The sequence below is a fragment of the Corvus hawaiiensis genome, chromosome 5 (assembly GCF_020740725.1).
Source record: "Corvus hawaiiensis isolate bCorHaw1 chromosome 5, bCorHaw1.pri.cur, whole genome shotgun sequence".
NCBI classification, from domain to species: Eukaryota; Metazoa; Chordata; class Aves; order Passeriformes; family Corvidae; genus Corvus; species Corvus hawaiiensis.
The window spans coordinates 8,838,271-8,853,705 of record NC_063217.1 but is presented as its reverse complement, the minus strand read 5'-3'; the positions used below and the strand labels follow the sequence as shown (position 1 = coordinate 8,853,705).

At 44.8% G+C, this 15,435-nt stretch overlaps 1 long non-coding RNA gene across 1 annotated transcript; it reads right to left on the bottom strand.

The window, feature by feature from the left end:
* Positions 1 to 13,183: 13,183 nt before the first annotated feature.
* LOC125326680 lies at positions 13,184 to 14,715 on the bottom strand. Its single transcript, XR_007203932.1, has 2 exons — positions 14,560 to 14,715; positions 13,184 to 13,931 (listed from the first exon to the last, which is right to left on the bottom strand). It is a non-coding gene; the product is annotated as an uncharacterized LOC125326680 (long non-coding RNA).
* Positions 14,716 to 15,435: the final 720 nt, after the last annotated feature.

Below are 15,435 nucleotides of genomic sequence, written 5' to 3'. Positions count from 1 at the left end.
TACTTCCCTGGGCAGTCTGTTCCAATGCTTGACCCCTCTTTGAGTGAAGAAATTTTTCCTAATATCCCATCTTAACCACTCCTGGTACAAATTAAAGCCTTTTCCTCTTGTCCAGTTACTTTTTGCCTGGGAGAATAGGCTGACCCCCACCTGGCTACAACTTCCTTTCAGGTAGTTATAGAGAGTGATAAGGTCTTCCCTGAGCCTTCTTTTCTCCAGATAAAACACCCCCAAGCTCCCTCAGGTGCTCCTCATCAGACTTGTGCTCCAGACACTTCCTGAGCTCTGTTGCCTTTCTCTTTTTATACTCCAGCACCTCAACATCTTTCCACAGAACATTCAAATTTAAAGAGAGTTTCCAGCCTCAGTCTGTGTCTTGGTTCCCTCTGTGGTACAAGGGGGTTGGTCTCACTAATTAACTTGCAGGCTGTGACAACAAGTACTTGTGTTTGTGAAGTACCCAAACACCAAAGAATTCCAGAGATGTGCCCAGGAGAAAGTGAATAATGCTGTATTCAGAACAGGGTTTAAAGATGGGCATTAAATAAGACATGGGACCCTTCCACAGCAGTAAGGATAGAAGAGATTATTGGCTAACTGCTCACTAATTGAGCATCATCCTTTCTGGGTACTAAATGAGGTGGGGGACTAGGGGAAACAATATGTGCAACTATAATCTGTCTTCAAATGCATATGCATGGAGAGGCCTGAATTAACTCTGCTCAATCACTATTCGTGCTGACATTTCCTTAGTTTTGACAACATTTATAATATACTTTTCCCTCATCCAGTCTTGCACTTCACAGCATTATTTGGCCAAAGGAAATGGAAACAGAAGGGAGATAGCAAACGCTTCCTTCTATTCTCAAAGAGCAATTCTCTTCCACTCTACATTGGTGGGAAATACAGATCTCACAACATATGAGAATGGGGCCCTTGGCATCAACATTGGGAAGCCAAAAACTGGGGTCTTCCAGAATCACAGTTCATAATTTGTGTTGGAACCTGACTGTGCCTTTGTTTTCCTATTTACACAATAACAATGCAGATTCAATTTTCCTGAGGGATTTTCAAGGCCTCACCAATGTTTAGTGGCACCATTCATAAAGAACATGGCAATAGCAGGTTTGCTGTTTGCAGCAGAGCACCTGATTTCTTAGTCCTCAGACAGTAGTAATTACCACTGATTGCCTGGTCACATTACCTGGCAGAGTATGAAAGGGCAGAACAAACCATAGTGAGAGGATCTGGTTTTGCTACAAGTAGGAAAATCCCCCTTAGACAACACTCTTACATGCTGCCATTGACCACGGACAAGGAAAAAAAATAATGCACTGGTGTCAGATATTTATATATCACAGCTTAATAATACCCTCCAGGAAGAGCAGGAGAGAAAAGAAGTGAGAAGGCAACAACCTAAGACAGGAGGAGATCATTTATAAGACATGGGCAGTTCATATATCTGTAGGAATGAATAGAGCCAGTCGAATGGTCCCTGTGACACAGCACAATAGTCCATTGTCTCGGTGTCAATAAATCAGCCTCTCAGCCTGTGCTTTGAGAGCCAGATGTTCATTATTAAACACTGTTCTGTGCTCCCTCTTGCGTTTCCTCGCCAGCCTTGTTCCACACAGTGCACAGGAGAATGCTGCTCCTCCTGCCTGGATGAAGCTGTGGTGGTGACCAATCCTGGAAGGGCACTTTAGGTGCCCCTGTCCCACTGCGGTTGTTTCAGTTCCACACAGCATCACACTGCTCTGCATTAAATTCTGGCTCCCACCAGTGCCCATCACAGTGCACCAAACCCTCTCAGTGCGCACGTGTGCTGCTAGGACAGAGCTCTGCTTCCCCATTTACTTTGTGGAGCAGGTTTGTGTGCAAGGTGTTGATAGTGGGGAGGCTACAGGAGTGGCTTCTGTGAGAAGCTGCCAGAAGCTTCTCCCATGTCTGACAGAGCCAATGCCAGCCAGCTCCAAGGCAGATGGAGGAGAGAGAGAAAATCAGGAGTGAAGTAAGCCCATCAAGAAAGGTGGGATGGGAGAAAGGTGTTTTAAGATTTAGTTTTTATTTCTTATTATCCTACTCTGATGTAATTGATAATATATTAATTTTTCTCAAGTTGAGTCTGTTTTGCCCATGACATGAATGGGTAAGTGATCCTTCCCTGTCCTTATCTTGACCCATGAGCTTTCTGTTAGGATTTCTCTCCCCCATCCAGTTGAGGAGACGGAGCGATAAAGTGGCTTTGATGGGCACTTGGCATCCAACGAGGGTCAACCCACAATGTCTTATCAGACAAGTCTGCACAGCGAGGAGGTATGGGTTCTTGCCTCAATCTATAGGATCTCCTTCTAGACAGCAGCAGGATCACCTTGGCTTGCAGGTCTCTCTTTAGGGGAATCTCCCATTGAGAGCCATACTCTGATAAGCACAGGAAGGTTATGAATTTCTTTACAAGAAGTTTTATAATTTTAAAGCACTTTCCTGCTTGAGTGCTGTGCAGCATCATAAAGGCGTAAATGGCTTGATGAGCTACCAAACATGCAAAATGATGCAAAGCCAGCAAGAGATTTTCCCCAAGTGCAGGCTATGCTCTCCACTACCTGCCTGCAAAACAGCTGCAGCATATAAGGTGGGTAAAGGTATCTTTATCTGCATCTGGGCCTAGCAGGTAGAGTTTGGATCTAAACTTCCCAGAGATCACTGTTGGCTGAAGCAGATGTAGTGCTGTTTGAGAAGCTGGGCTGTTGATCGTGGACAGCTTTTAAGATTTCCCTTCCCCTGGGAAGGGCATTAGGCACCATGATCCTTCCCCGTTTAAGGTTGCTACGGTTAAAAATGTCCCTAAGAATCCTTCCCTGAACCAGCTTAATCTGGGATATAAAAATGGTAAATCCAAGCAGTTTTAGGCACACATTATCTTCAGTGTTTTACTCAGCTTGGGCAATGAGCAGAGAACATTTCATTTGTCTTGGCTCCAAGTCAGCTTCTTCCTCTGCTGGCAGAGGGAAGGTGGTGTGTGCATTACAAGACACGATGTAAAACTCTGATTAGAAGAACCACGACTGATAACCAAGAGGACAGCAATAGCTTTCTGAGTAAGTACCTGTCTCAAATACTGACTACCTGCCCCTATAGAAGGCAAATATTTTGTCAGTGCCCTCTGTGGGACAGAGCTGGAGGGTGACAAGACAAGACAAGAAAACCCTTGAAAGATCCTGCAATCATACCTGTGCCCAGGTACTGTATGGCAGTACCTTCAACTGCTCCTAATAGATGGCTTTTGCTCAAAATATCCTGTGCTGGGGAGGAGGCAGCCTCCCCAAGCAATATGCTGCAGTGTTCCTCTAGCCTTCTGTTGAAAATTCAGGCAAGGATGTCAGATGTGCCTTATCCCATCCCCAGAGACTGGCTTTTCCTCCTCACCTTTGCAGCTCACTCTCTGGCATAGTTCATGTCTGCTCAGTGGCTTGCTGGACTTGAAAGTTTCTTGTTCAGTGACCTACCTCTTGCTAAGAAATAAATTACTCTTTTCCTCTGACCCCTTGATTCTTCCTTCCTCTTGATTCTTCCTTCCTGCTGTCATGGGGCAGCAGGGCTAGTTTCTGGTGAGATCACTTGTGTGGGAGAAATTCTGTCTGTGCTCCCAGATACTCAAGCACTTTGCAGACCTGCCAGACTCTTACTAAATGATGCTTTACAAAAAAGGAGTGCACAGAGGAAAAATTAAAGCCCCAAAAGAAGGGGCATGAGCCAGTGGCAGGCATATTCCTCTCCTTGCTAAGTCCCCACACCAAATAAGAGCCAAAATTCTCATGTAGGCAGTGCTTGGCTGAAGGTGACCATTAATAGAATGAAGTCTGGCCATGCAGAGCATCTGTGGCAGCATATGAAAAACTGAGATTTACCAAGCAAGAGAAACAGAAAACAAATATCGTGCTGGAGATAAGGACAGACTGAAACAAAATACTGTCTGGGTGCAGAGATTAGAAGCTCTGAAAATCTGATATTATTAAAGGAAGATGTTGCATTTGGGAGTAACTGTTCTCATTTAAAAGATTAATAATTTAAAAAGCATTGGTTATAATATATGGCAGGGAATACATCCATCCTCCTAATGATAACAAGACAGATGATTTTCCCAAAATTCATGCCACTTTTGGCTATAACTGAGGAGGAACTGGGGATTGCTCCAGAGCATATGGACCAAGGATTTGCTCCAATGCACATCCTCTTGTGAACATGCCACAGGCTATGATTAAGTGTCTAAAAGCATTTGTGAACAGAAAAATGATATGTGTCTGATGTGGCTGTGTCCTACTGCTTCTGCTTTGAAAAAGGATTTGCAAAGTAATCCCAGTGTTTGAACAAATGAGGATTCCAAAGAGATGGAAATGTAAGTGATGTGTTGCATGCAGACAGTGGGAAGCATTACAAAGGCAAATGTGTGGGTCTGTGAGAGTTTCCTTCCTTGTGTTTAATGGCATTTTTCATGGTACAGCATAACACCCGGATTAATTTGAAAGCAGTCACAGAGAGACATTCCAGGGATCCCATGCAGAAAGGTCTCTTACCTAGAACAAACAGGAAAGCAGCTGTCCCAAATCCAGGCCTTGATCTGGGTTCACATCCCACCTGCCTAGCACGTAGTCCTAGAAGTGAGAGCAAAGCCTAGCCACTATTACAGGGCTGAGAAAGAAAAGAGAGGAAAAACAACAAATTAGCCAAATGAAACAGGAAAGCATTTTTTAATGCTTTTAGGAGCAGCACCGCAGAGCCAATACCAGCTCTGAACTAAACCTCTCACTCCTTCTGGAACTCAGAGCAGAACAGCGTGGCTGCCAAGCTACCAGGCCTCTCTCCAAGGCATTGCCAGGCTTTGGATACCTCAAGCCCTCTCAGCAGCTCAATTTTCCCTGGACAGGCTGATCCTCCAGCTGCCCTAGTGCTGTGCTCCGAGATCACTTCCATATTGTACAGACTAAGCTTACCTTTAATTCTTCTTTGGAAACTGTTCTGCATATTTCCAGAGTCCTCTTTGAGTATGAAACCTCTCCAAATCCTACACCTGGCAGGGTAATGCTGCCCCTCCCCATCAAAGTTCATGAACTGTGCTTCATACACTCCAGTCTTTTGGCATTTCCTATAGAAACTGGTCCCTTTGGGCCTATTTTTGTTGACACTTGCCTCTCTGCTTCTCACCTGCTGCTGAGTAGACACAGACACACACACCGCAGGTTTAACAAGCCCAGAGAAAGCAAGGACTGACCATGTCCCCAGCTGTGCTGCTGAATGCCCTGGGCTTGAGGTGGTGATCAGGGAATCACAGAATGGTTTGCATTGGAAAGGACCTTACAGATCATCTAGTTGCAACCCTTCTGCCATGGACAGGGAGGACATCCACTAGATCAGGCTCCTCAGTGCTCCATCTAACCTGGCCTTGAAGACTTCAGGGATGCTAGAAGGAAGCAGGAAGCTGGCTGCTCATACCCAACCCCATGCTCTTCCTTAGGGCTTGCCAGAGGCACAGGGCTGGGACAGCTGAAGAGTTTCAGCCCTGGATGTGTGAGGTTTTGCAGGTGGAGGCGCTGGGAGAGGAGAGGCCACTCCTGGCTAGCCCACGTTGGGGTGAGTAACTGGGAAAGGCCTGTCTGCCCTAGCAGGTGAAGTGTGGCACCTGGGAAATGTGCCTGAGTGTGAGGAGGTGATTTTCCTGAGCATTGTGCCAACAGTGTGCCTCATAGCAAAGCCTGCAGACTCTGCTTTGCAGCACAGTGGGGAAAAACAGCAGAAGCTTGTGGTGAATCTGTTAAGAGCTGGGAAACACTGGTCTGTGTGCATTCAGTTAGCCAACGGTCAAGAAAATTTCTCTGAGGAAAGCAATTTTTCCCTGCTTTCTTGTCTTTCACTCCCCTGACTGTCTTTGCCTGTGTCCTGGGGACTGAGAAGCCCACTGGATGTTGTTCAGGGGTATAAATTACTCTTATCTTCAAAAAATGACTTTTCACAACTATCTTTAGACCTGTACCTGCCAGAAACAAAGCCAGAGACATCTCCCAGCACTGGGTAAAAGAGTCCCTTTCACATCTTGAAGGCAGTGTGGCTCCAGACAATACTGAATAATGTAGAAAAATTTGATCTCCAGAGGCTGGCACATGCAAAAATGAACTATATATGTGCAAGTAATCACAGAAACAACCCACAGGCATAAAGATGGAAGGGAAACACTGTTGGGGAAGATGAAACAGGAAAGCCTTATAAATATGATTGCCTGACAAAAGATTTTGGGAATATGAAAACTACAGGCAACATCGAAATGAAAGCCACTTTTGAAATACCAGGTCTTAGTTACTGAACAACTAGAAAACAATGGTATGGCCGACTGAAGGTAATCCCCTCTTGATGGAACAATACCCTCTGCTTGCAAGCAGGTCCAAGGGTCAGAGCAGACCCTACTAGCTCAGCAGAAGGGGTCCAAAGAGTAGTTTTTAGAAGTTAAGATGTAACACTCTATGGTAATATAAGAACTCTTATAGGCTGTATGTAAATGCTATAGGATTTGTATCTTGTATTAGATTGGTTAGTGACAATTAGAATATTCAGTACAGAAGATGATTTATTGTATTGTAACCAGGACTTCAGACATTCCTTACTACTTCTTCCACTCTTGCTCTTACTTCCACTCTTACTCTTGCTCTTACTTCCATTCTATTCTCTTGCTCTTACTTCCACTCTTGCTCTTACACTCTCTCTCTCTCTCTCTCACCCGCTTACTCTCTTGCTCTCTTGGGCCTGCCCAGAGCTGAGTCTGGCAGCTCTGAGCAGTGCCCCAATACCCACGCCCTTTGCAATAAACCGCCTGTGTCCCAAGATCTGACTTCAGAGATCTCTCGTCTCCGACCGTCCGTAACCTACAAAACACCACTAAATATCTAAGGACAGGTTTTTGCAGTTTCCCTCTCAGGCAATGAGATAGTGAGAATTTCTCATCAGGCAGTCCAGAGATTTTCTCTCTTTGAAACTACTTGCAAGGTGTTGCAAGAGGAGACACTTTGCTGGAACAAGGTATGACAGAGATATTTCACATTAAAAGGTCCATTGTAAAACTAACATCCCCACTTTGGAAGTGGTAAGGAACTTTTTGAGAGCCCTCATGAATGTGCTTCTGCCTTCTGGCAGAATAAAAATATAAATAAAAATATTGGTGTTGCACTGGTGGCAGACAAACGGCAAATTCAAAACCTAAAAGCTCAGACAAGAAATTTGGAAGCAAAGCTGGGTTTTGTAATGACACCTCTTTGTTGAACTACACTGGTAACCGTATGGACAATCTACACCGCAGCCCACGTCCATGGCTGGCTGCTGGAGCACTGACAGGAGCTGTTCTTGTAGCCTGAGACCATTTGAGAAGATGACTATGCAAAGGAAGCACAGGTCCAAGGGCAGAGTCCTGAGGGCCCAGAGCCTTCAGGCACAGTTCCAGGTGCTGGCACAGAGCAGTTACCTGGGACAAATCAGGCTCTGCCATCTGCCACAGAGAGCTGCAGAGCTGAGCTGGAGGACAAGAGAGGAAGAGTCCAGAAGGACTTTCTTCTGCAGGCCCCAGGGAGCTCACATAAGCTGCAGAAATCATTTGAAGCTTTTTTTTTTTCAGGTGTTTGAAAAAGAGAATTTTTGAAGAACAGAATTTTAGAGGGTCACAGGAAAACCAGGAAAAATCATTGGAAGAAGCCCCTTGGAGTTACACTCCTCAGAAAAAGCTCATCAAGGGGATGAAACATCCATTAGGGTCAGTGCCCCCTAGAAACAGGATGACAGCACCCACTTGCCTCAGAACAAACGTTTCAGGGCAGCTGCAGGTTTAAACTTGTGCTCTGTTGCAAAGATGTACTTGCTGCTCTCACAGCCATCCTTTTTAGGGGAAACTCAGTTTCTACAGACATAATGATCCTTCTTTTGCTGAAAGGTTAAAACAGTTCCCAAGCACAGTGAGCTCTGCCAGCAAGATGACTTGTCTGCAACCCGAGGTATGTCTGCATGCAGGCTTCTGTTATTAAAAAGGAAAACCAAAACCCTACCAATGCTGTGATATGGCCAGACATTTCTGGAGCTGATCTGTTCTGATATGAGCACAGCAGCCTTGCTCAGAGCAAGGTTACAGCCAGGTTTTGGGTTGGTGCAGTTGCTGTGCAAGAGGAGGCTCTGTATGAACCAAGGGCTGAGTGGTGGTAGCATTCCTGCATCTCAGGTGCAGGAACTGCATCACTTGTGCTAAACTAGGTTGTTCCTGATTGCCAACATGGGCCAAAATGCCTCCTCTGGTATGCTTAGTCCTCTATGAGGATGGAAATGTCTGAGAGCTGTGCCCATATGTTCCCCTGCCATATGGAATTAGCTACACTGGTATAAAATAGCTTTATACCAGGCTAATGTCTTCCATTCTGCCTTTTAAAGCAGTTAAAGCAATCAGCTTCCATGCACAGGCAAGACTTGACTTTCTTTTCATGCTTGGAAGGTTTTATTCACAGCTATGAAGGCCAGACATTTTATGTTTGGGTTTTTTTTCCTTTGTTTAATGAAAGTGTCAAGTCTCAGCAAAGAACCTCAGCAGCTATAGAACTGTGCTGTGCATGGGGACCTGAGAAACCGAAGCATTTCATGTTATGGATCATCTAGGAATTATATGAGAGGAATCTTTTCCTCATTAAAACTGGTTTGTCTTGTCCCCACAGCTCCCAGTGGCTGGCAGTTGACTGTGCATGGCATTTTTTTATTCATGAGCTAATACCAGAAACAGCCTCTGAGCAAGCTCTAACGTTGGGCACAGCCTCAAGGCACATCACAGTGTTCTTCCACCCACTCCAATTTTCCTGGTGTAGCCATCACTCATCACCCAGATTTGCAGCCAGAACTAAGACAGACACAAACCTGGTTAGAATAAATCTAGCTGAGGGCTAGACCTAGTAGAGGGAGTGAGGCTGGCCAAATGCAGCTGGTGAGGCTGTGGTATTTTTTGTCACTGGCAATTGTTACGCCCATCAGTTTGGATCAATTGCCTCCCCTTCCCTTTCGATTTTTGAGAATCTGCAGTGTCCACATTGGCTGCCACAGTTGTGATCTGAAACCTCATCAGGCTGAAAGAATGAGGCAAGAAACAGTCTTTTTGATTAACTGGACTTCAACTACATTTCTGCTTTTTGGGGACAAGAAAAATGAGTTTTCCTCTGCCGGCCTTTCAGAGAGCTGGGCTGTCTGAAACCAGAGGGACACCTTGGATGGGGCAGGTTGGAAAGAGCTCTGCTGGAGCTGCCAGCACAAGAGAGCATGACAGAGGAGGTCCCATGAGGTGGAAGGTGGAGTTGAAATCCCTAAATCACAGAATCAGAGAATCACAGAATGGGAAACGTTGGAAGGGAGCACGGATGCAATCATCGGGTCCAACCTCCATGCTCAAGCAAGGTCATTCCAGAGCACATGGCACAGGATTGTGTCCAGATGGTTCTTGAATATCTCCAGTGAGGGAGACTCTACACCCTCTCTGGGCAGCCTGTTCCAGGGCTCAGAACAGTAAAGAAATTCTTCCTCATATTCAGGTGGAACCTCCTGTGCATCAGTTACTGCCCATTGCCTCTTGCTCTACTGCTCCTAGAACAGCCTGGCTCCACCCTCTTGGCATCCTCCCTTCAGATACTCACATATAAACGATGACAAGTAGGAGCAGCCAGCAGCAGAAGGGAAAGCCAGGGGGAGCAGCAAGAAGAAAATGTCCAGCAGACTTGACCTCTGATTGACTGGCTCTAGGAAATGCCAGTGGAATGGTGGGGCATCTCTGTCCCACAGCCTGCCCTGGGATAGGTGGGGAAGCCTGGAAAACCTCAATTCTTTTGAGTCAAAAAAGTCAATTCACTGCTTGTCCTCACCAGTGAGGTGCTGCTGTGTGTTGGAGCCAAATCTTTGTCTATGTGAAGGGAGACTTAGGAGCAGGACTGGGAATGTGCAGGCTGAAGGCAGCCCAGGTATTTTTGATCTGGTAATTTTCAAAGGCACCATCCCTGTCGATTAGCTCCTAATTTGGTGAGAAGTTATATGGCGAGCCCAGGATACTGTGACCTGTGAATGCGTTCACAAGTTTGTGCCTTTTGAATGATTATATTTGCTTCCTAAAATAAAGAAGAGTTAAGTGAAAAATACGGAAGATCAGCTATTTCAGACACTGTTAAAACTTGCTCTGTGTTTATGTGTGGAGTCAGTGGAGTTGTTTGTACTCAGGCCAGATTTGAAATGACCTACCAAGTCTAAACTGGCCAGTATAACTAGAAATTTTGGCAGCTCCTTAAGGAAATTTAACTCCACAATGGTACCACAAAATCATGGAAGTCCATTCAAAAGGGACAGCTGTTGAAGAGCAGCAACAGGAACAACACAGCACTCACAAAATGTGTTGTTGCAGTCTCTCACAGAACTAGCCAGCAAAACCTTATAAAACCTGCTAATGTATGGGATGAAAGGAGACAGAAGAAAGTTCAGACTACAGTGGACATGCTAAAAATAGAGGGGGAAAGAAGAGCTGCTCCTAGACCATGCTAGGTAGCTAAGCAACTAACCTACAAAATGCCAAGCTCAATTCCCCCCCAAATTCCTCCAAGAACTGAAATGAACTGTTATAGCTGATATAAATCCTGAGTCACTGAGCAAAATCTCTGATTAAAAAAAAGAGATGGAAAGAGAAAATAGCCATTAGCAAATTTTGCATAAGGAATTCAGACCCATACTCTATAATTAATCAGGAAAGGAGGAAAATCCATTCAAGGATATGGAGATGAACTCTAAAACAAATTCTGTGAAAGCCCAGGTGAATAAACTTTCAAGTCATATAACCATGCTCCAGAGAAGACAGGAAAAGGACTAAAAAAACCCTTTTGGAAAAGCAGATCAATCCATTACCTCAGGAGATTACTTAAAACAGTCTTGTTTGTTTTGTTATAGAAAGAGAGAAAAACAGTTATGAGAAATAATTGCAAGTTTTTGTTATTTCTTCAGATTCTGAGGTATCTTCTTCAAATGTCAGGTTTTAGCACACTTTTAGCATATTTTTCCCCACCAGAGCTCCTCTTCCTCAGAGCAAGCACTGAGTGCAGTTCACCATTTCTCAGCATGTCCCGGCACACGTAGGTTGTGTGTGAATACACAGCTGTTTGCCCCAAGAAGTGGGAAGAGCAGGACACAAGAGCAAGGCTCACGAACCATTTTCAAGGCTAAAATCTGGCAGTCTCAGCTAGAGCACTGACAGCGTCTCCTGTGCTGACTAAATGTGACACCAGCTGGAAATTTTTTCTTAAAAGATGCTGCTCTAGGCAGGTTTAAGCTATTACTTGCCATGCCATTGCACAGCCCTGCAGGAGGTTTTTGCAGGCAAACCAAGCTCATTTAAAGAGGTGTGTGCATTGCACTACGGAGCCAGAGGAAAATTCTTGCCTCAATTTGAAGCAAATAAAGTATTACATTCCTTGAGACCAGCAAATGTTCTGTTACATCCAAAGAGGTACTTAAAATGTGGCATTTTACTCAAAAGTACAGACATAGTGAAGGTGAATTTTCAAAAGCAAAGCTCTGTAATTTCTCATGTATGTGATGACAACTCTGCGTTTACTTAACATTTTATGAAGAAGCCAAATTCCAGATGTACGAACACTTTGGCCAAACCACAAAAGCACAAAGGAGGTCAAAGATGCATCATTAATTGCATTAAATATTCCAGGCATAAGCCCCTGAATTTACTATTTCACAAAGATTTAGCAATCTATTTTATGAGGATCTGTAAAATACCTTCATTTCTATCCTGCTGCTAGTAGTGACTTCATTAGCAAACTGTGTCTACAAAGCCTGGTTAATATAAATAAGGACATAGATATGCCAGAAGCCAGGAAAATAATGGGATCAGATTTATAGCTACTGCTAACTGGTGTAGCTCTGATGGCTTTGCTTCCACTGTTGACTTTCAGCTCACAGAATGGCACCCACATTTAGGCACCTACAGGTGTGCATCAAAGTTCCCATTTCAACCTATGGAGATGTAATTTCCTTCTCAGCTGACAGATGGCTTGAATGGTGCTTTGAACTCCACTCGCCAAGGGAGCAGAGCTCCACTAATGTACCCCTGGATGCCTAAATCAAGTTATCTTCATCCCACCTGAGGGTCTGATCCACAGCATGAGGAATACAAAAACAGTCCTGGTGGGACAGATCTGTGCCTGCTGCCCTCTCGTTGGCATGGCCAGTGCCTCACTTTGAAAAGAAATGGACATAAATCCTACCTGTACTGGAAGGTGTTGTCCCTCTCTCTGGACCACCAACTTCCATCTCCCATCCTGTTTTCTTTCCCCAGATATTCCTATCAATTACTTAAACAGCCTCTCCTGCCAAGTGTCACTGTCCTCTGGGTTTGGCATTATTTTTAACTCTTCTTAGCAGACTTTACTGAATGCTGAGTGCCTGGGAAGATGCTTTTTCTAAAAATGACTCTGTGAGCAAGGTAAATCAAACCTTTTTCTGGAGCTAGTAGAGCATTAAATAAAAACTCCAGTGTGATTTGCAGTCTCATGTTCAGTGATTACAGTCATCTGCTGGACTTGGCAGAACCAAAGTGCTGTCAGAGTGACTTTCTGCCTCTTTGTTGTAACCTGACGAGAGATATTTTCTTCTTCCACAGAAATGCAGCACTTACTAAATGTTTATACTGCTCCGAGTTTCATTTTTCTCACTTTGCTTATATATCTTCTTGCCCTCACCTGGCCTGATGCTCCTTGAAAGTACCTGTTAGATTCATCCCTTTCTTTTACAGGTTATTCCCCTTCTAAGTGGTTTTTGAAGATGTGCCTTTTCCTCTAAAGGAGTGGGGTTTGTGCCACTTTTTTTTCTTTTGATGGCACAATGACAGCTTTCCTCCCAGGTGTCTGGTCTATTCTCACTCCTTGCGTGCTCAGTGGCAGCAGTGAGCAGGATTACTGCTGCTTCTTATCACCATCAAAGCTGCTTTTCTAGCTGTGATGGGCATGAACTTGAGTAAGCAACAGAGGGGACAGGCAAGCAGAGGTAGTTACCAGTAGGGCACCTGCTCTTTCAATTAAAGTCACCTTTCCTTCAGACTTCTGGGTTGCCTGGAGCAAAGAAGGGGAAGAATCTGTGCAATGAAGCTCTGTTTTTAATCTCCAAGCACAGCACAGCTCTACAACAAAATATATGAGGACAGATTTTTGGGGGAAAAATAAAAAAGACATAAGATGCACAAATTTTTCCATTTCTAAAATTTTTCCATTTCTACCCTTATGACTGTAAACAGAAATAAGGTACAGGTCCCCAGATACCTGCTGTTTCCTTTGCTACTGCTGATGCACAAACCCATGTCATCTAAGGAAGTATCCAGATACTTGCTCAAACTGTACAACTGCTGGAGAACTAGATTCTTCAGAAGTCTTCATGTGAAATATCTGTCGGACTGGTGGCATTAATAAGATGAAATGATTTGCTTTTTAACTAAGGTATGTGAATCTGAGACCAAAATATTTTCATTCAAGCTGAAAGCAATCCCAATATTAGGTGGCAGGGGTTGCTTTTGGAACACATTCATTTAAAGGGAAAAAATGGGAAGAACTGGTGAACTAGTAGTACTAGTAAACAAGGAAGTCCCTGAATAAATCTTTTGAGGCATGGGTCTTTGGGCTGACAGAAGTTCAGCTGCAAACATAATATCTCATTTCCACTGAAGTATTCTGCATTTAAGACTTTTGGCTCAACCAAGGTCCACTGAAGCCAGCAAAAACACTTCCATCTTTTTCCATGTGTTTAAGGTCAGGAACTTTCTGAGGAAGATGTGTAACAAATCCAACACATCGAAAGCAACAGACATGTTTCCGGCTTTGCAGAAAATCTAGCTAGGGAGGGAAAACAGGCAAGAAAGTCAACAATTTTTGTGATTTTTTTGCAACAATATCTGACTGTGGATTAATTCTTTTTCCCACTTAATAGTATTAATTCCTTGTTCCCTTGCCTTGCCACTGTTTGTAATAGTCATTTGTTGTCTCTTGTCTCACTGTGAGCTCCTCTGGAGCAAGGACTGTTTCTATCCTGATTTTGTGTGGCCCCTGGCCTAAGGGTTCCCGGCCAAGATGCTACTGCAACATAAAAAAACAATCAATAAATAATGAAAATGTCTCTTGTAAAGACAGCAAACAAAAGTGCCAGACTGCACAGATTTTGGCTGGGTTGAACAGTCCCCATAGTCCTCTTCTGTGCCCTTCTGGGTTGCACAGTGCCAAAGGACTCCACGACTTTGTCCCAGCCCTTGCTAAAATGCTGGTGGGAAGTGCTGAGCCTTTTTGTCTACTCTTAATGACAAGGGTAGAGCCAAAGGCACTCAGCACGTTTCAGAAGATACTCAGTCCCTTGCAGAATGTGGCCCTGATGAATTGCAACTCTATCATAATCAAGGAGGATGAATCTGTTACTAAGTCATGGGTACTAATCGTCCCTGTAGTATGAAAAGTGGGAAATTATACATACCATGCCATGAAGCAGTTCATTTTGAGAGGGCTTATTCTGACAGCTTGCAGTTCTCCTGACTGCTTTGCACAGATTTTGTGGACAGTGAAAACAACTGTCCTTCTGGCAAGATCTGGAGCTAATTCATCAAAAAGTAACAAGTTTTCCATTACTGGCTCCCTGTTCTCTCTCTGCAGGCATTCTGCCATTCTAGTTAGGTATCCTGGCATCTTGTCCTGGAGCATCCAGCAAGTGTCTTCCCAAGAGCTGACCCGCTCCTTGCTCTCCAGCTCACTGTTGCCTGGACAACATGTTACAGCCCTCTGCTCAGGCATCAACATCCACATACACAAATGAGACTGTGCCACCGAGATCACCTTCCGTGGCTGTAACAGCAAAGGCCCCAAACTGCTAATTAAAAATAGATCAGAAGAGAGAGAAGCCAGCAGGCTTCGAGCCTCATCTGAAATGTATGAAGCGAAGACTTTGGATGACATCAGGAAGCGCTGACTAAGTGATCCAGTCCCCAGGACTGTCACTAATACGACAACCACAGCCTAGAGATGAGACTGACTGTTAGGACTAATTAAGCTGTCTTGCCGCAAAATGGCCACGAGGTCAAAAAAATTCCACGCGAGGCCGATAATTGAAGCCTGGCAAGTCTTTGCGGAGGGGATGCCCTTGCAGAGGGCAGTTGAGGGCCGCGTTGAAGGCGAAATGCCGCCCAAGAGCAACAGGAAATCCCCTCAGAAGCGTTAGGGGAGGGTGAATGGACACGCTTTGCGCTGGGCGGGCGGGGCCCGGAGCAGGGCCCGGCCCCGGAGCAGGGCCCGGCCCCGGAGCAGGGCCCGGCCCCGGAGCAGGGCCCGGCCCCGGAGCAGGGCCCGGCCCCGGAGC